Raw genomic sequence first — 20,669 nt, forward strand, 5'->3', positions numbered from 1 at the left:
GATGTTTGGACAGCCTGTGATAATGTCCTCTAATCAGTGATGTTTGGACAGCCTGTGATAATGTCCTATAATCAGCGATGTTTGGACAGCCTGTGATAATGTCCTATAATCAGCGATGTTTGGACAGCCTGAGATAATGTTTGAACAGCCTGTGATAATGTTTGAATGGCCTGTGATAATGTTTGAACAGCCTGTGATAATGTTTGAATAGCCTGTGATAATGTTTGAACAGCCTGTGATAATGTCCTCTAATCAGCGATGTTTGGACAGCCTGTGATAATGTCCTCTAATCAGCGATGTTTGGACAGCCTGTGATAATGTCCTCTAATCAGCGATGTTTGGACAGCCTGTGATAATGTCCTCTAATCAGCGATGTTTGGACAGCCTGTGATAATGTCCTCTAATCAGCGATGTTTGGACAGCCTGTGATAATGTCCTCTAATCAGCGATGTTTGGACAGCCTGTGATAATGTCCTCTAATCAGCGATGTTTGGACAGCCTGTGATAATGTCCTATAATCAGCGATGTTTGGACAGCCTGAGATAATGTTTGAACAGCCTGTGATAATGTTTGAACAGCCTGTGATAATGTCCTCTAATCAGCGATGTTTGGACAGCCTGTGATAATGTCCTATAATCAGCGATGTTTGGACAGCCTGTGATAATGTCCTCTAATCAGCGATGTTTGGACAGCCTGTGATAATGTCCTCTAATCAGTGATGTTTGGACAGCCTGTGATAATGTCCTCTAATCAGCGATGTTTGGACAGCCTGTGATAATGTCCTCTAATCAGTGATGTTTGGACAGCCTGTGATAATGTCCTCTAATCAGCGATGTTTGGACAGCCTGTGATAATGTCCTCTAATCAGCGATGTTTGGACAGCCTGTGATAATGTCCTCTAATCAGCGATGTTTGGACAGCCTGTGATAATGTCCTCTAATCAGCGATGTTTGGACAGCCTGTGATAATGTCCTCTAATCAGTGATGTTTGGACAGCCTGTGATAATGTCCTCTAATCAGCGATGTTTGGACAGCCTGTGATAATGTCCTCTAATCAGCGATAATGTTTGGACAGCCTGTGATAATGTCCTCTAATCAGCGATGTTTGGACAGCCTGTGATAATGTCCTCTAATCAGTGATGTTTGGACAGCCTGTGATAATGTCCTATAATCAGCGATGTTTGGACAGCCTGTGATAATGTCCTATAATCAGCGATGTTTGGACAGCCTGTGATAATGTCCTCTAATCAGCGATGTTTGGACAGCCTGTGATAATGTCCTATAATCAGCGATGTTTGGACAGCCTGAGATAATGTTTGAACAGCCTGTGATAATGTTTGAATGGCCTGTGATAATGTTTGAACAGCCTGTGATAATGTTTGAATAGCCTGTGATAATGTTTGAACAGCCTGTGATAATGTCCTCTAATCAGCGATGTTTGGACAGCCTGTGATAATGTCCTCTAATCAGCGATGTTTGGACAGCCTGTGATAATGTCCTATAATCAGCGATGTTTGGACAGCCTGTGATAATGTCCTATAATCAGCCGATAATGTTTGGACAGCCTGAGATAATGTTTGAACAGCCTGTGATAATGTTTGAATGGCCTGTGATAATGTTTGAACAGCCTGTGATAATGTTTGAATAGCCTGTGATAATGTCCTCTAATCAGCGATGTTTGATGTTTGCGACAGCCTGTGATAATGTCCTCTAATCAGTGATGTTTGGACAGCCTGTGATAATGTCCTATAATCAGTGATGTTTGGACAGCCTGTGATAATGTCCTCTATAATCAGCGATGTTTGGACAGCCTGTGATAATGTCCTCTAATCAGCGATGTTTGGACAGCCTGTGATAATGTCCTCTAATCAGTGATGTTTGGACAGCCTGTGATAATGTCCTCTAATCAGCGATGTTTGGACAGCCTGTGATAATGTCCTCTAATCAGTGATGTTTGGACAGCCTGTGATAATGTCCTCTAATCAGTGATGTTTGGACAGCCTGTGATAATGTCCTCTAATCAGCGATGTTTGGACAGCCTGTGATAATGTCCTCTAATCAGTGATGTTTGGACAGCCTGTGATAATGTCCTCTAATAATGTTTGGACAGCCTGTGATAATGTCCTCTAATGATGTTTTTGGACATGTAATGTCCTTAATGGATGTTTGGACAGCCTGTGATAATGTCCTCTAATCAGCGATGTTTGGACAGCCTGTGATAATGTCCTCTAATCAGCGATGTTTGGACAGCCTGTGATAATGTCCTCTAATCAGTGATGTTTGGACAGCCTGTGATAATGTCCTCTAATCAGCGATGTTTGGACAGCCTGTGATAATGTCCTCTAATCAGCGATGTTTGGACAGCCTGTGATAATGTCCTCTAATCAGCGATGTTTGGACAGCCTGTGATAATGTCCTCTAATCAGTGATGTTTGGACAGCCTGTGATAATGTCCTATAATCAGCGATGTTTGGACAGCCTGTGATAATGTCCTATAATCAGCGATGTTTGGACAGCCTGTGATAATGTCCTCTAATCAGCGATGTTTGGACAGCCTGTGATAATGTCCTATAATCAGCGATGTTTGGACAGCCTGAGATAATGTTTGAACAGCCTGTGATAATGTTTGAATGGCCTGTGATAATGTTTGAATAGCCTGTGATAATGTTTGAACAGCCTGTGATAATGTCCTCTAATCAGCGATGTTTGGACAGCCTGTGATAATGTCCTATAATCAGCGATGTTTGGACAGCCTGTGATAATGTCCTATAATCAGCGATGTTTGGACAGCCTGTGATAATGTCCTCTAATCAGCGATGTTTGGACAGCCTGTGATAATGTCCTCTAATCAGCGATGTTTGGACAGCCTGTGATAATGTGGACAGCCTGTGATAATGTCCTATAATCAGCGATGTTTGGACAGCCTGTGATAATGTCCTCTAATCAGTGATGTTTGGACAGCCTGTGATAATGTCCTATAATCAGCGATGTTTGGACAGCCTGTGATAATGTCCTATAATCAGCGATGTTTGGACAGCCTGTGATAATGTCCTCTAATCAGCGATGTTTGGACAGCCTGTGATAATGTCCTATAATCAGCGATGTTTGGACAGCCTGAGATAATGTTTGAACAGCCTGTGATAATGTTTGAATGGCCTGTGATAATGTTTGAATAGCCTGTGATAATGTCCTCTAATCAGCGATGTTTGGACAGCCTGTGATAATGTCCTATAATCAGCGATGTTTGGACAGCCTGTGATAATGTCCTATAATCAGCGATGTTTGAACAGCCTGTGATAATGTCCTCTAATCAGTGATGTTTGGACAGCCTAATCAGCGATGTTTGGATAGCCTGTGATAATGTCCTCTAATCAGCGATGTTTGGACAGCCTGTGATAATGTCCTATAATCAGCGATGTTTGGACAGCCTGTGATAATGTCCTCTAATCAGTGATGTTTGGACAGCCTGTGATAATGTCCTATAATCAGCAATGTTTGAATAGTTTGATAATGTCCTATAATCAGCCATGTTTGAACAGCCTGTGATAATGTCCTATAATCTGTGATGTTTGAACAGCCTGTGATAATGTCCTCTAATCAGTGATGTTTGAACAGCCTGTGATAATGTCCTATAATCAGCTGTGATAATGATGTTTGGACAGCCTGTGATAATGTCCTCTAATCAGCGATGTTTGAATAGCCTGTGATAATGTCCTCTAATCAGCAATGTTTGAATAGCCTGTGATAATGTCCTCTAATCAGCGATGTTTGGACAGCCTGTGATAATGAACTCTAATCCGCGATGTTTGGACAGCCTGTGATAATGTCCTCTAATCAGCGATGTTTGGACAGCCTGTGATAATGTCCTCTAATCAGCGATGTTTGGACAGCCTGTGATAATGTCCTCTAATCAGCGATGTTTGGACAGCCTGTGATAATGTCCTCTAATCAGTGATGTGTGAACAGCCTGTGATAATGTCCTCTAATCAGTGATGTTTGGACAGCCTGTGATAATGTCCTATAATCAGCGATGTTTGGACAGCCTGTGATAATGTCTTATAATCAGCGATGTTTGGACAGCCTGTGATAATGTCCTCTAATCAGCGATGTTTGGACAGCCTGTGATAATGTCCTTTAATCAGCGATGTTTGGACAGCCTGTGATAATGTCCTCTAATCAGCTATGTTTGGACAGCCTGTGATAATGTCCTCTAATCAGCGATGTTTGGACAGCCTGTGATAATGTCCTCTAATCAGCGATGTTTGGACAGCCTGTGATAATGTCCTCTAATCAGTGATGTTTGGACAGCCTGTGATAATGTCCTCTAATCAGCGATGTTTGGACAGCCTGTGATAATGTCCTATAATCAGCGATGTTTGGACAGCCTGTGATAATGTCCTCTAATCAGCGATGTTTGGACAGCCTGTGATAATGTCCTATAATCAGCGATGTTTGGACAGCCTGTGATAATGTCCTCTAATCAGTGATGTTTGGACAGCCTGTGATAATGTCCTCTAATCAGCGATGTTTGGACAGCCTGTGATAATGTCCTATAATCAGCGATGTTTGGACAGCCTGAGATAATGTTTGAACAGCCTGTGATAATGTTTGAATGGCCTGTGATAATGTTTGAACAGCCTGTGATAATGTTTGAATAGCCTGTGATAATGTTTGAACAGTCTGTGATAATGTCCTCTAATCAGCGATGTTTGGACAGCCTGTGATAATGTCCTCTAATCAGCGATGTTTGGACAGCCTGTGATAATGTCCTATAATCAGCGATGTTTGGACAGCCTGTGATAATGTCCTCTAATCAGCGATGTTTGGACAGCCTGTGATAATGTCCTCTAATCAGCGATGTTTGGACAGCCTGTGATAATGTCCTATAATCAGCGATGTTTGGACAGCCTGTGATAATGTCCTCTAATCAGCCTGTGATAATGTTTGGACAGCCTGTGATAATGTCCTATAATCAGCGATGTTTGGACAGCCTGTGATAATGTCCTCTAATCAGCGATGTTTGGACAGCCTGTGATAATGTCCTTTAATCAGCGATGTTTGGACAGCCTGTGATAATGTCCTCTAATCAGCAATGTTTGGACAGCCTGTGATAATGTCCTCTAATCAGCGATGTTTGGACAGCCTGTGATAATGTCCTCTAATCAGTGATGTGTGAACAGCCTGTGATAATGTCCTCTAATCAGCGATGTTTGGACAGCCTGTGATAATGTCCTCTAATCAGCGATGTTTGGACAGCCTGTGATAATGTCCTCTAATCAGCGATGTTTGGACAGCCTGTGATAATGTCCTCTAATCAGTGATGTTTGGACAGCCTGTGATAATGTCCTCTAATCAGTGATGTTTGGACAGCCTGTGATAATGTCCTCTAATCAGTGATGTTTGGACAGCCTGTGATAATGTCCTCTAATCAGTGATGTTTGGACAGCCTGTGATAATGTCCTATAATCAGCGATGTTTGGACAGCCTGTGATAATGTCCTCTAATCAGCGATGTTTGGACAGCCTGTGATAATGTCCTCTAATCAGCGATGTTTGGACAGCCTGTGATAATGTCCTATAATCAGCGATGTTTGGACAGCCTGTGATAATGTCCTTTAATCAGCGATGTTTGGACAGCCTGTGATAATGTCCTCTAATCAGCGATGTTTGGACAGCCTGTGATAATGTCCTCTAATCAGTGATGTTTGGACAGCCTGTGATAATGTCCTCTAATCAGTGATGTTTGGACAGCCTGTGATAATGTCCTCTAATCAGCGATGTTTGGACAGCCTGTGATAATGTCCTCTAATCAGCGATGTTTGGACAGCCTGTGATAATGTCCTCTAATCAGCGATGTTTGGACAGCCTGTGATAATGTCCTCTAATCAGCGATGTTTGGACAGCCTGTGATAATGTCCTCTAATCAGTGATGTTTGGACAGCCTGTGATAATGTCCTATAATCAGCCTGTGATAATGTTTGGACAGCCTGTGATAATGTCCTATAATCAGCGATGTTTGGACAGCCTGAGATAATGTTTGAACAGCCTGTGATAATGTTTGAATGGCCTGTGATAATGTTTGAACAGCCTGTGATAATGTTTGAATAGCCTGTGATAATGTTTGAACAGCCTGTGATAATGTCCTCTAATCAGCGATGTTTGGACAGCCTGTGATAATGTCCTCTAATCAGCGATGTTTGGACAGCCTGTGATAATGTCCTCTAATCAGCGATGTTTGGACAGCCTGTGATAATGTCCTCTAATCAGCGATGTTTGGACAGCCTGTGATAATGTCCTCTAATCAGCGATGTTTGGACAGCCTGTGATAATGTCCTATAATCAGCAATGTTTGGACAGCCTGTGATAATGTCCTCTAATCAGCGATGTTTGGACAGCCTGTGATAATGTCCTATAATCAGCGATGTTTGGACAGCCTGAGATAATGTTTGAACAGCCTGTGATAATGTTTGAACAGCCTGTGATAATGTCCTCTAATCAGCGATGTTTGGACAGCCTGTGATAATGTCCTCTAATCAGCGATGTTTGGACAGCCTGTGATAATGTCCTCTAATCAGCGATGTTTGGACAGCCTGTGATAATGTCCTCTAATCAGCGATGTTTGGACAGCCTGTGATAATGTCCTCTAATCAGCGATGTTTGGACAGCCTGTGATAATGTCCTCTAATCAGTGATGTTTGGACAGCCTGTGATAATGTCCTCTAATCAGCGATGTTTGGACAGCCTGTGATAATGTCCTCTAATCAGCGATGTTTGGACAGCCTGTGATAATGTCCTCTAATCAGCGATGTTTGGACAGCCTGTGATAATGTCCTCTAATCAGCGATGTTTGGACAGCCTGTGATAATGTCCTCTAATCAGTGATGTTTGGACAGCCTGTGATAATGTCCTCTAATCAGCGATGTTTGGACAGCCTGAGATAATGTCCTCTAATCAGCGATGTTTGGACAGCCTGTGATAATGTCCTCTAATCAGCGATGTTTGGACAGCCTGTGATAATGTCCTCTAATCAGTGATGTTTGGACAGCCTGTGATAATGTCCTATAATCAGCGATGTTTGGACAGCCTGTGATAATGTCCTATAATCAGCGATGTTTGGACAGCCTGTGATAATGTCCTCTAATCAGCGATGTTTGGACAGCCTGTGATAATGTCCTATAATCAGCGATGTTTGGACAGCCTGAGATAATGTTTGAACAGCCTGTGATAATGTTTGAATGGCCTGTGATAATGTTTGAACAGCCTGTGATAATGTTTGAATAGCCTGTGATAATGTTTGAACAGCCTGTGATAATGTCCTCTAATCAGCGATGTTTGGACAGCCTGTGATAATGTCCTCTAATCAGCGATGTTTGGACAGCCTGTGATAATGTCCTATAATCAGCGATGTTTGGACAGCCTGAGATAATGTTTGAACAGCCTGTGATAATGTTTGAATGGCCTGTGATAATGTTTGAACAGCCTGTGATAATGTTTGAATAGCCTGTGATAATGTCCTCTAATCAGTGATGTTTGGACAGCCTGTGATAATGTCCTATAATCAGCGATGTTTGGACAGCCTGTGATAATGTCCTCTAATCAGCGATGTTTGGACAGCCTGTGATAATGTCCTCTAATCAGCGATGTTTGGACAGCCTGTGATAATGTCCTCTAATCAGTGATGTTTGGACAGCCTGTGATAATGTCCTATAATCAGCGATGTTTGGACAGCCTGTGATAATGTCCTATAATCAGCGATGTTTGGACAGCCTGTGATAATGTCCTCTAATCAGCGATGTTTGGACAGCCTGTAATCATAGCCTGTGCGATGTTTGGACAGCCTGTGATAATGTCCTATAATCAGCGATGTTTGGACAGCCTGAGATAATGTTTGACAGCCTGTGATAATGTCCTGTGATAATGTTTGAATGGCCTGTGATAATGTTTGAACAGCCTGTGATAATGTCCTCTAATCAGTGATGTTTGACAGCCAGCCTGTTTGATAATCTAATCAGCGATGTTTGGACAGCCTGTGATAATGTCCTATAATCAGCGATGTTTGAACAGCCTGTGATAATGTCCTATAATCAGTGATGTTTGAATAGCCTGTGATAATGTCCTATAATCAGCGATGTTTGGACAGCCTGTGATAATGTCCTATAATCAGCAATGTTTGAATAGCCTGTGATAATGTCCTATAATCAGCAATGTTTGAACAGCCTGTGATAATGTCCTATAATCAGCGATGTTTGAACAGCCTGTGATAATGTCCTATAATCAGTGATGTTTGAATAGCCTGTGATAATGTCCTATAATCAGCGATGTTTGGACAGCCTGTGATAATGTCCTCTAATCAGCGATGTTTGAATAGCCTGTGATAATGTCCTCTAATCAGCAATGTTTGAATAGCCTGTGATAATGTCCTCTAATCAGCGATGTTTGGACAGCCTGTGATAATGTCCTATAATCAGCGATGTTTGGACAGCCTGTGATAATGTCCTCTAATCAGCGATGTTTGGACAGCCTGTGATAATGTCCTCTAATCAGCGATGTTTGGACAGCCTGTGATAATGTCCTATAATCAGCGATGTTTGGACAGCCTGTGATAATGTCCTCTAATCAGCGATGTTTGGACAGCCTGTGATAATGTCCTATAATCAGCGATGTTTGGACAGCCTGTGATAATGTCCTCTAATCAGCGATGTTTGGACAGCCTGTGATAATGTCCTTTAATCAGCGATGTTTGGACAGCCTGTGATAATGTCCTCTAATCAGCGATGTTTGGACAGCCTGTGATAATGTCCTCTAATCAGCGATGTTTGGACAGCCTGTGATAATGTCCTCTAATCAGTGATGTGTGAACAGCCTGTGATAATGTCCTCTAATCAGCGATGTTTGGACAGCCTGTGATAATGTCCTCTAATCAGCGATGTTTGGACAGCCTGTGATAATGTCCTCTAATCAGCGATGTTTGGACAGCCTGTGATAATGTCCTCTAATCAGTGATGTTTGGACAGCCTGTGATAATGTCCTCTAATCAGTGATGTTTGGACAGCCTGTGATAATGTCCTCTAATCAGTGATGTTTGGACAGCCTGTGATAATGTCCTCTAATCAGTGATGTTTGGACAGCCTGTGATAATGTCCTATAATCAGCGATGTTTGGACAGCCTGTGATAATGTCCTCTAATCAGCGATGTTTGGACAGCCTGTGATAATGTCCTCTAATCAGCGATGTTTGGACAGCCTGTGATAATGTCCTATAATCAGCGATGTTTGGACAGCCTGTGATAATGTCCTTTAATCAGCGATGTTTGGACAGCCTGTGATAATGTCCTCTAATCAGCGATGTTTGGACAGCCTGTGATAATGTCCTCTAATCAGTGATGTTTGGACAGCCTGTGATAATGTCCTCTAATCAGTGATGTGTGAACAGCCTGTGATAATGTCCTCTAATCAGCGATGTTTGGACAGCCTGTGATAATGTCCTCTAATCAGCGATGTTTGGACAGCCTGAGATAATGTCCTCTAATCAGCGATGTTTGGACAGCCTGTGATAATGTCCTCTAATCAGCGATGTTTGGACAGCCTGTGATAATGTCCTCTAATCAGTGATGTTTGGACAGCCTGTGATAATGTCCTATAATCAGCGATGTTTGGACAGCCTGTGATAATGTCCTATAATCAGCGATGTTTGGACAGCCTGAGATAATGTTTGAACAGCCTGTGATAATGTTTGAATGGCCTGTGATAATGTTTGAACAGCCTGTGATAATGTTTGAATAGCCTGTGATAATGTTTGAACAGCCTGTGATAATGTCCTCTAATCAGCGATGTTTGGACAGCCTGAGATAATGTCCTCTAATCAGCGATGTTTGGACAGCCTGTGATAATGTCCTCTAATCAGCGATGTTTGGACAGCCTGTGATAATGTCCTCTAATCAGCGATGTTTGGACAGCCTGTGATAATGTCCTCTAATCAGCGATGTTTGGACAGCCTGTGATAATGTCCTATAATCAGCAATGTTTGGACAGCCTGTGATAATGTCCTCTAATCAGCGATGTTTGGACAGCCTGTGATAATGTCCTATAATCAGCGATGTTTGGACAGCCTGAGATAATGTTTGAACAGCCTGTGATAATGTTTGAACAGCCTGTGATAATGTCCTCTAATCAGCGATGTTTGGACAGCCTGTGATAATGTCCTATAATCAGCGATGTTTGGACAGCCTGTGATAATGTCCTCTAATCAGCGATGTTTGGACAGCCTGTGATAAGGTCCTCTAATCAGCGATGTTTGGACAGCCTGTGATAATGTCCTCTAATCAGCGATGTTTGGACAGCCTGTGATAATGTCCTCTAATCAGCGATGTTTGGACAGCCTGTGATAATGTCCTCTAATCAGCGATGTTTGGACAGCCTGTGATAATGTCCTATAATCAGCGATGTTTGGACAGCCTGAGATAATGTTTGAACAGCCTGTGATAATGTTTGAATGGCCTGTGATAATGTTTGAACAGCCTGTGATAATGTTTGAATAGCCTGTGATAATGTTTGAACAGCCTGTGATAATGTCCTCTAATCAGCGATGTTTGGACAGCCTGTGATAATGTCCTCTAATCAGCGATGTTTGGACAGCCTGTGATAATGTCCTATAATCAGCGATGTTTGGACAGCCTGTGATAATGTCCTATAATCAGCGATGTTTGGACAGCCTGAGATAATGTTTGAACAGCCTGTGATAATGTTTGAATGGCCTGTGATAATGTTTGAACAGCCTGTGATAATGTTTGAATAGCCTGTGATAATGTCCTCTAATCAGCGATGTTTGGACAGCCTGTGATAATGTCCTCTAATCAGTGATGTTTGGACAGCCTGTGATAATGTCCTATAATCAGCGATGTTTGGACAGCCTGTGATAATGTCCTCTAATCAGCGATGTTTGGACAGCCTGTGATAATGTCCTCTAATCAGTGATGTTTGGACAGCCTGTGATAATGTCCTCTAATCAGCGATGTTTGGACAGCCTGTGATAATGTCCTCTAATCAGTGATGTTTGGACAGCCTGTGATAATGTCCTCTAATCAGTGATGTTTGGACAGCCTGTGATAATGTCCTCTAATCAGTGATGTTTGGACAGCCTGTGATAATGTCCTCTAATCAGCGATGTTTGGACAGCCTGTGATAATGTCCTCTAATCAGCGATGTTTGGACAGCCTGTGATAATGTCCTCTAATCAGCGATGTTTGGACAGCCTGTGATAATGTCCTCTAATCAGCGATGTTTGGACAGCCTGTGATAATGTCCTCTAATCAGCGATGTTTGGACAGCCTGTGATAATGTCCTCTAATCAGCGATGTTTGGACAGCCTGTGATAATGTCCTCTAATCAGCGATGTTTGGACAGCCTGTGATAATGTCCTCTAATCAGTGATGTTTGGACAGCCTGTGATAATGTCCTCTAATCAGTGATGTTTGGACAGCCTGTGATAATGTCCTCTAATCAGCGATGTTTGGACAGCCTGTGATAATGTCCTCTAATCAGCGATGTTTGGACAGCCTGTGATAATGTCCTATAATCAGCGATGTTTGGACAGCCTGAGATAATGTTTGAACAGCCTGTGATAATGTTTGAATGGCCTGTGATAATGTTTGAACAGCCTGTGATAATGTTTGAATAGCCTGTGATAATGTTTGAACAGCCTGTGATAATGTCCTCTAATCAGCGATGTTTGGACAGCCTGTGATAATGTCCTCTAATCAGCGATGTTTGGACAGCCTGTGATAATGTCCTATAATCAGCGATGTTTGGACAGCCTGAGATAATGTTTGAACAGCCTGTGATAATGTTTGAATGGCCTGTGATAATGTTTGAACAGCCTGTGATAATGTTTGAATAGCCTGTGATAATGTCCTCTAATCAGCGATGTTTGGACAGCCTGTGATAATGTCCTCTAATCAGTGATGTTTGGACAGCCTGTGATAATGTCCTATAATCAGCGATGTTTGGACAGCCTGTGATAATGTCCTCTAATCAGCGATGTTTGGACAGCCTGTGATAATGTCCTCTAATCAGTGATGTTTGGACAGCCTGTGATAATGTCCTCTAATCAGCGATGTTTGGACAGCCTGTGATAATGTCCTCTAATCAGCGATGTTTGGACAGCCTGTGATAATGTCCTCTAATCAGTGATGTTTGGACAGCCTGTGATAATGTCCTCTAATCAGTGATGTTTGGACAGCCTGTGATAATGTCCTCTAATCAGCGATGTTTGGACAGCCTGTGATAATGTCCTCTAATCAGTGATGTTTGGACAGCCTGTGATAATGTCCTCTAATCAGCGATGTTTGGACAGCCTGTGATAATGTCCTCTAATCAGCGATGTTTGGACAGCCTGTGATAATGTCCTCTAATCAGCGATGTTTGGACAGCCTGTGATAATGTCCTCTAATCAGCGATGTTTGGACAGCCTGTGATAATGTCCTCTAATCAGTGATGTTTGGACAGCCTGTGATAATGTCCTCTAATCAGCGATGTTTGGACAGCCTGAGATAATGTCCTCTAATCAGCGATGTTTGGACAGCCTGTGATAATGTCCTCTAATCAGCGATGTTTGGACAGCCTGTGATAATGTCCTATAATCAGCGATGTTTGGACAGCCTGTGATAATGTCCTCTAATCAGCGATGTTTGGACAGCCTGTGATAATGTCCTATAATCAGCGATGTTTGGACAGCCTGAGATAATGTTTGAACAGCCTGTGATAATGTTTGAATGGCCTGTGATAATGTTTGAATAGCCTGTGATAATGTTTGAACAGCCTGTGATAATGTCCTCTAATCAGCGATGTTTGGACAGCCTGTGATAATGTCCTCTAATCAGCGATGTTTGGACAGCCTGTGATAATGTCCTATAATCAGCGATGTTTGGACAGCCTGTGATAATGTCCTATAATCAGCGATGTTTGGACAGCCTGAGATAATGTTTGAACAGCCTGTGATAATGTTTGAATAGCCTGTGATAATGTTTGAATAGCCTGTGATAATGTTTGAATAGCCTGTGATAATGTTTGAACAGCCTGTGATAATGTCCTCTAATCAGCGATGTTTGGACAGCCTGTGATAATGTCCTATAATCAGCGATGTTTGGACAGCCTGTGATAATGTCCTCTAATCAGTGATGTTTGGACAGCCTGTGATAATGTCCTCTAATCAGTGATGTTTGGACAGCCTGTGATAATGTCCTCTAATCAGCGATGTTTGTATAGCCTGTGATAATGTCCTCTAATCAGCGATGTTTGGACAGCCTGTGATTAACGTTCTTTATATGCAGGTGTCCATCTTCCGACAGTGCTTCTCACCATGAAAGCAGCCTTGGCTTGGTTCTGTGGATGCCTCCAGATGACGATGACGAGGACCAGGAGGATGAAGGCTACGATGGACACACACACCATGCTCCAGATCTCCTGCCGCTGTATAGCGTCTATCGCTTGGGTCAGCAGGACGCACAGACCGCATACACACACCACTGAAGAGAGAGAGAGAGAGAGAGAGAGAGAGAGAGAGAGAGAGAGAGAGAGAGAGAGAGGAAGGGGGTGAGAGAGAGAGAGAGAGAGAGAGAGAGTGAGGAAGGGGTGAGAGAAGAACAACTGAACAGAGAGAGAGGAAGGGGTGAGAGAAGAACAACTGAACAGAGAGAGAGGAAGGGGATGAGAGAAGAACAACTGAACAGAGAGAGAGGAAGGGGGTGAGAGAAGAACAACTGAACAGAGAGAGAGGAAGGGGATGAGAGAAGAACAACTGAACAGAGAGAGAGGAAGGGGATGAGAGAAGAACAACTGAACAGAGAGAGAGGAAGGGGGTGAGAGAAGAACAACTGAACAGCGAGAGAGGAAGGGGGTGAGAGAAGAACAACTGAACAGGGAGAGAGGAAGGGGTGAGAGAAGAACAACTGAACAGAGAGAGAGGAAGGGGATGAGAGAAGAACAACTGAACAGAGAGAGAGGAAGGGGGTGAGAGAAGAACAACTGAACAGAGAGAGAGGAAGGGGTGAGAGAAGAACAACTGAACAGAGAGAGAGGGGAGGGGATGAGAGAAGAACAACTGAACAGAGAGAGAGAGGAAGGGGTGAGAGAAGAACAACTGAACAGAGAGAGAGGAAGGGGTGAGAGAAGAACAACTGAACAGAGAGAGAGGAAGGGGGTGAGAGAAGAACAACTGAACAGAGAGAGCGGAAGGGGGTGAGAGAAGAACAACTGAACAGAGAGAGAGAGGAAGGGGGTGAGAGAAGAACAACTGAACAGGGAGAGAGGAAGGGGGTGAGAGAAGAACAACTGAACAGAGAGAGAGGAAGGGAGTGAGAGAAGAACAACTGAACAGAGAGAGAGGAGGAAGGGGATGAGAGAAGAACAACTGAACAGAGAGAGAGAGGAAGGGGATGAGAGAAGAACAACTGAACAGAGAGAGAGAGGAAGGGGTGAGAGAAGAACAACTGAACAGAGAGAGAGGAAGGGGTGAGAGAAGAACAACTGAACAGATAGAGAGGAAGGGGATGAGAGAAGAACAACTGATCAGAGAGAGAGGAAGGGGATGAGAGAAGAACAACTGAACAGAGAGAGAGGAAGGGGATGAGAGAAGAACAACTGAACAGAGAGAGAGGAAGGGGTGAGAGAAGAACAACTGAACAGAGAGAGAGGAAGGGGTGAGAGAAGAACAACTGAACAGAGAGAGAGGGAGGGGATGAGAGAAGAACAACTGAACAGAGAGAGAGAGGAAGGGGGTGAGAGAAGAACAACTGAACAGAGAGAGAGAGGAAGGGGGTGAGAGAAGAACAACTGAACAGAGAGAGAGAGGAAGGGGGTGAGAGAAGAACAACTGAACAGAGAGAGCGGAAGGGGGTGAGAGAAGAACAACTGAACAGAGAGAGAGAGGAAGGGGGTGAGAGAAGAACAACTGAACAGGGAGAGAGGAAGGGGGTGAGAGAAGAACAACTGAACAGAGAGAGAGGAAGGGAGTGAGAGAAGAACAACTGAACAGAGAGAGGAAGGGGATGAGAGAAGAACAACTGAACAGAGAGAGAGAGGAAGGGGATGAGAGAAGAACAACTGAACAGAGAGAGAGAGGAAGGTGTGAGAGAAGAACAACTGAACAGAGAGAGAGGAAGGGGGTGAGAGAAGAACAACTGAACAGAGAGAGAGGAAGGGGTGAGAGAAGAACAACTGAACAGATAGAGAGGAAGGGGATGAGAGAAGAACAACTGATCAGAGAGAGAGGAAGGGGATGAGAGAAGAACAACTGAACAGAGAGAGAGAGGAAGGGGGTGAGAGAAGAACAACTGAACAGAGAGAGGAAGGGGGTGAGAGAAGAACAACTGAACAGAGAGAGAGGAAGGGGTGAGAGAAGAACAACTGAACAGATAGAGAGGAAGGGGATGAGAGAAGAACAACTGATCAGAGAGAGAGGAAGGGGATGAGAGAAGAACAACTGAACAGAGAGAGAGAGGAAGGGGGTGAGAGAAGAACAACTGAACAGAGAGAGGAAGGGGGTGAGAGAAGAACAACTGAACAGCGAGAGAGGAAGGGGGTGAGAGAAGAACAACTGAACAGGGAGAGAGGAAGGGGTGAGAGAAGAACAACTGAACAGAGAGAGAGGAAGGGGATGAGAGAAGAACAACTGAACAGAGAGAGAGGAAGGGGGTGAGAGAAGAACAACTGAACAGAGAGAGAGGAAGGGGGTGAGAGAAGAACAACTGAACAGAGAGAGAGGGGAGGGGATGAGAGAAGAACAACTGAACAGAGAGAGAGAGGAAGGGGGTGAGAGAAGAACAACTGAACAGAGAGAGAGAGGAAGGGGGTGAGAGAAGAACAACTGAACAGAGAGAGAGAGGAAGGGGGTGAGAGAAGAACAACTGAACAGAGAGAGCGGAAGGGGTGAGAGAAGAACAACTGAACAGAGAGAGAGAGGAAGGGGGTGAGAGAAGAACAACTGAACAGGGAGAGAGGAAGGGGGTGAGAGAAGAACAACTGAACAGAGAGAGAGGAAGGGAGTGAGAGAAGAACAACTGAACAGAGAGAGGAAGGGGATGAGAGAAGAACAACTGAACAGAGAGAGAGAGGAAGGGGATGAGAGAAGAACAACTGAACAGAGAGAGAGAGGAAGGTGTGAGAGAAGAACAACTGAACAGAGAGAGAGGAAGGGGGTGAGAGAAGAACAACTGAACAGGGAGAGAGGAAGGGGGTGAGAGAAGAACAACTGAACAGAGAGAGAGGAAGGGAGTGAGAGAAGAACAACTGAACAGAGAGAGGAAGGGGATGAGAGAAGAACAACTGAACAGAGAGAGAGAGGAAGGGGATGAGAGAAGAACAACTGAACAGAGAGAGAGAGGAAGGTGTGAGAGAAGAACAACTGAACAGAGAGAGAGGAAGGGGTGAGAGAAGAACAACTGAACAGATAGAGAGGAAGGGGATGAGAGAAGAACAACTGATCAGAGAGAGAGGAAGGGGATGAGAGAAGAACAACTGAACAGAGAGAGAGAGGAAGGGGGTGAGAGAAGAACAACTGAACAGAGAGAGGAAGGGGGTGAGAGAAGAACAACTGAACAGAGAGAGAGGAAGGGGATGAGAGAAGAACAACTGATCAGAGAGAGAGGAAGGGGATGAGAGAAGAACAACTGAACAGAGAGAGAGGAAGGGGGTGAGAGAAGAACAACTGAACAGAGAGAGAGAGGAAGGGGTGAGAGAAGAACAACAGAACAGAGAGAGAGAGGAAGGGGGTGAGAGAAGAACAACTGAACAGGGAGGAGGCCGATGGAAGAATGTCTGAAAGAAAGGGTGGAAGGCTACATAATGTCCCACTGCAGATACTACAACACCTTGAAAATGTAGACAATCTTTGAATAATATTACTTGTCAACTTTAAAGACAGATTGATTGGAGATTTCTTGTCAAAGCGTTATGCTTACCAGAAAAGACAGTCAAACTTTTGACTGTTTTCGAGGTGCCCGATGTTGGAAATGATGGTGGTTTGAGACAACCAAACTTGGTGCTTGATTCAAGGATCTGGAGATCTGAGTCTTCTGATTGGGTCTCTTGGTACCTAGATGTTACAAAGTCAACTTAGTACCTTTTATTTAGCTAAATAGACGATGGCTGTTTATCTAAGTTTGGATATTTGTGAAATACTTACCTAAGTATAAGAATGCATATAGCCACAAGTGTGTAGGCAAAGAGTGTCCCAATTGACATCATATCAACTAAAGCTTTCAGGTCAAACACCAGGGCCATTATCGCTGGAAAGGAAAACCAACAAGCATTCAAGTATTTACCGTAGATAAATCATCACACAAAATATATCATAAGCCAAACACAACAAACTCTTCATATCTCTACGAGAGAAAGAGAACGAGAGAGAGAGATAGAGAGGGTTGGGGTGTTACCTGCTATGACCCCGGAGGAGAGGGTAGAGAGAGGTAGAGAGAGATGGGGTGTTACCTGCTAGGACCCCGGAGGAGAAGGTAGAGAGAGAGATAGAGAGGGATGGGGTGTTACCTGCTATGACCCCGGAGGAGAGGGTAGAGAGAGATAGAGAGGGATGGGGTGTTACCTGCTAGGACCCCGGAGGAGAAGGTAGAGAGAGAGATAGAGAGGGATGGGGTGTTACCTGCTATGACCCCGGAGGAGAGGGTAGAGAGAGAGATAGAGAGGGATGGGGTGTTACCTGCTATGACCCCGGAGGAGAGGGTAGAGAGAGATAGAGAGGGATGGGGTGTTACCTGCTACGACCCCGGAGGAGAAGGTAGAGAGAGAGATAGAGAGGGATGGGGTGTTACCTGCTATGACCCGGAGGAGAGGGTAGAGAGAGATAGAGAGGGATGGGGTGTTACCTGCTATGACCCCGGAGGAGAGGGTAGAGAGAGATAGAGAGGGATGGGGTGTTACCTGCTAGGACCCTGGAGGAGAGGGTAGAGAGAGAGATAGAGAGGGATGGGGTGTTACCTGCTATGACCCCGGAGGAGAGGGTAGAGAGAGAGATAGAGAGGGATGGGGTGTTACCTGCTACGACCCCGGAGGAGAAGGTAGAGAGAGAGATAGAGAGGGATGGGGTGTTACCTGCTACGACCCCGGAGGAGAGGGTAGCGATGACAGGACTTTGTCTGGCGCTGACCTTACTGAGGGGCTTGAAGAGGAGGCCGTCTCTGGCCATAGCAAACAGTACGCGGGGCATAGGGAACATGGAACCCAACAGACTGTACAGGAGACAGACAGACACAGAGAGCAATCAGACATGTTACAGTCTCAGGTTTATGCCCCAAATGGCACCCTATTCCCTATATAGTGCACTACCTTTGACCAGGGCCAATAGGGTAGTGCACTATAAAGAGATAAGGGTGCCATTTGGCATGCAGACTCAGCACAGGACCCCGTTACAATCTCAGCAAAACAGCTATAACAACAGAACACGGGGCTAGATTTACAAATCATTTGCAACCTGGTAACTATGGTTTATCTCGTTTTAGAATGGAGACAGACAGACAGACAGACAGACAGACAGACAGACAGACAGACAGACCAGACAGACAGACAGACAGACAGACAGACAGACAGACAGACAGACAGACAGACAGACAGACAGACAGACAGACAGACAGACAGACAGACAGACAGACAGACAGACAGACAGACAGACAGACAGACTAACTGAAATGATGCCTGACCAGGGACTTCACATGTTTTCCTACCTACCTGGTGGAGAGGGCGCAGAGCGAGCCGACAGCCACCACATACTTGGCAGGCCCCCAGCCGATGTACATGAAGGCCACGGGCAGCGGGCTGTTAACATTCAGCATGTAGTAGGGCATCATCAGAGTGAGGGCTGCCGACACGGCGAAGTAGGCCAGGAAACAAATGAGGAGAGACGCCACGATGCCCAGCGGGATGGACTTCTGAGGGTTCTTCACCTCCTCACCTGGAGAGAGACAATGAATGAATGAATGAATGAATGAAGCGCTGTCAATCAATCAGTCCATAAGTCGATTGGGGTTGATTGATATTACGATCTGTTAGGCTGCATCTGATAATGGTTGATAATATTTGTGAATCAGCGATGTTTGTATAGCCTGTGACAATGTCCTCTAATCAGCGACGTCAGTAGAATGGTCAATAAGTCGATCAATCAGCCAATATCGATCAATTAAGCAAGCAAAGTTTAATCATGAAGAATATCGACTGTTACAATATGCCTAAACATCCACCCCAAAAAAGTATTCTGAGTAGAGTAGACATTACCAAAGATACTGTATGGACAAAGCTTGGAGAAGCGCCTGGCTTTATTAATGTTTCTGATGTATATAGGTTAGTGTCTCTGTGCATGTTCAAAGATCAAAGCTTACTTGTTGTGGCGATGCAGTCGAAGCCTACGAAGGCGTAGAAACAGGTAGCGGCTCCAGAGATTGTCCCGTCGAAACCGTACGGGAAGAACCCTCCAGCCCCATACATACTGGTCACGTTGACTGTAGAGGTTAGGTTCCTGGAGAGGTCACAATACAGGACATACATACTGGTCACGTTGACTGTAGAGGTTAGGTTCCTGGAGAGGTCACAATAAAGGACATATATACTGGTCACGTTGACTGTAGAGGTTAGGTTCCTGGAGAGGTCACAATACAGGACATATATACTGGTCACGTTGACTGTAGAGGTTAGGTTCCTGTAGAGGTCACAATACAGGACATATATACTGGTCACGTTGACTGTAGAGGTTAGGTTCCTGGAGAGGTCACAATACAGGACATACATACTGGTCACGTTGACTGTAGAGGTTAGGTTCCTGGAGAGGTCACAATACAGGACATATATACTGGTCACGTTGACTGTAGACGTTAGGTTCCTGGAGAGGTCACAATACAGGACATATATACTGGTCACGTTGACTGTAGAGGTTAGGTTCCTGGAGAGGTCACAATACAGGACATACATACTGGTCACGTTGACTGTAGAGGTTAGGTTCCTGGAGAGATCACAATACAGGACATACATACTGGTCACGTTGACTGTAGAGGTTAGGTTCCTGGAGAGGTCACAATACAGGACATATATACTGGTCACGTTGACTGTAGAGGTTAGGTTCCTGGAGAGGTCACAATACAGGACATATATACTGGTCACGTTGACTGTAGAGGTTAGGTTCCTGGAGAGGTCACAATACAGGACATATATACTGGTCACGTTGACTGTAGAGGTTAGGTTCCTGGAGAGGTCACAATACAGGACATACATACTGGTCACGTTGACTGTAGATGTTAGGTTCCTGGAGAGGTCACAATACAGGACATATATACTGGTCACGTTGACTGTAGAGGTTAGGTTCCTGGAGAGGTCACAATATAGGAAATGTTTGCAAAACGATGAGAGATAAAACAGAAATACCTTATTTGCATAAGTATTCAGACCATTTTGCAATGAGACTCAAAATTGAGCTCAGATTCATCCTGTTTCCATTGCTCATCCTTGAGATGTTTCTACAACTTAATTGGAGTCCACCTGTTGTAAATTATACTGACTGGACATGATTTGGAAAGGCACACACCTGTCTATTTAAGGTGCCACAGTTGACAGTGTATGTCAGAGCCAAAACCAAACCATGAGGTCAAAGGAATTCTCCGTAGAGCTCAGATACAGG

The 20,669-nt window shown here is 44.3% G+C and overlaps 1 pseudogene; it reads right to left on the minus strand.

Annotated features, from left to right (window-relative positions):
- LOC115115626 (cationic amino acid transporter 2-like) overlaps nucleotides 1-20,669 on the minus strand; it is a 55,067-nt pseudogene that overhangs the window by 14,203 nt on the left and 20,195 nt on the right.

This window comes from Oncorhynchus nerka, linkage group LG5 (assembly GCF_034236695.1).
Source record: "Oncorhynchus nerka isolate Pitt River linkage group LG5, Oner_Uvic_2.0, whole genome shotgun sequence".
NCBI classification, from domain to species: domain Eukaryota; kingdom Metazoa; phylum Chordata; class Actinopteri; order Salmoniformes; family Salmonidae; genus Oncorhynchus; species Oncorhynchus nerka.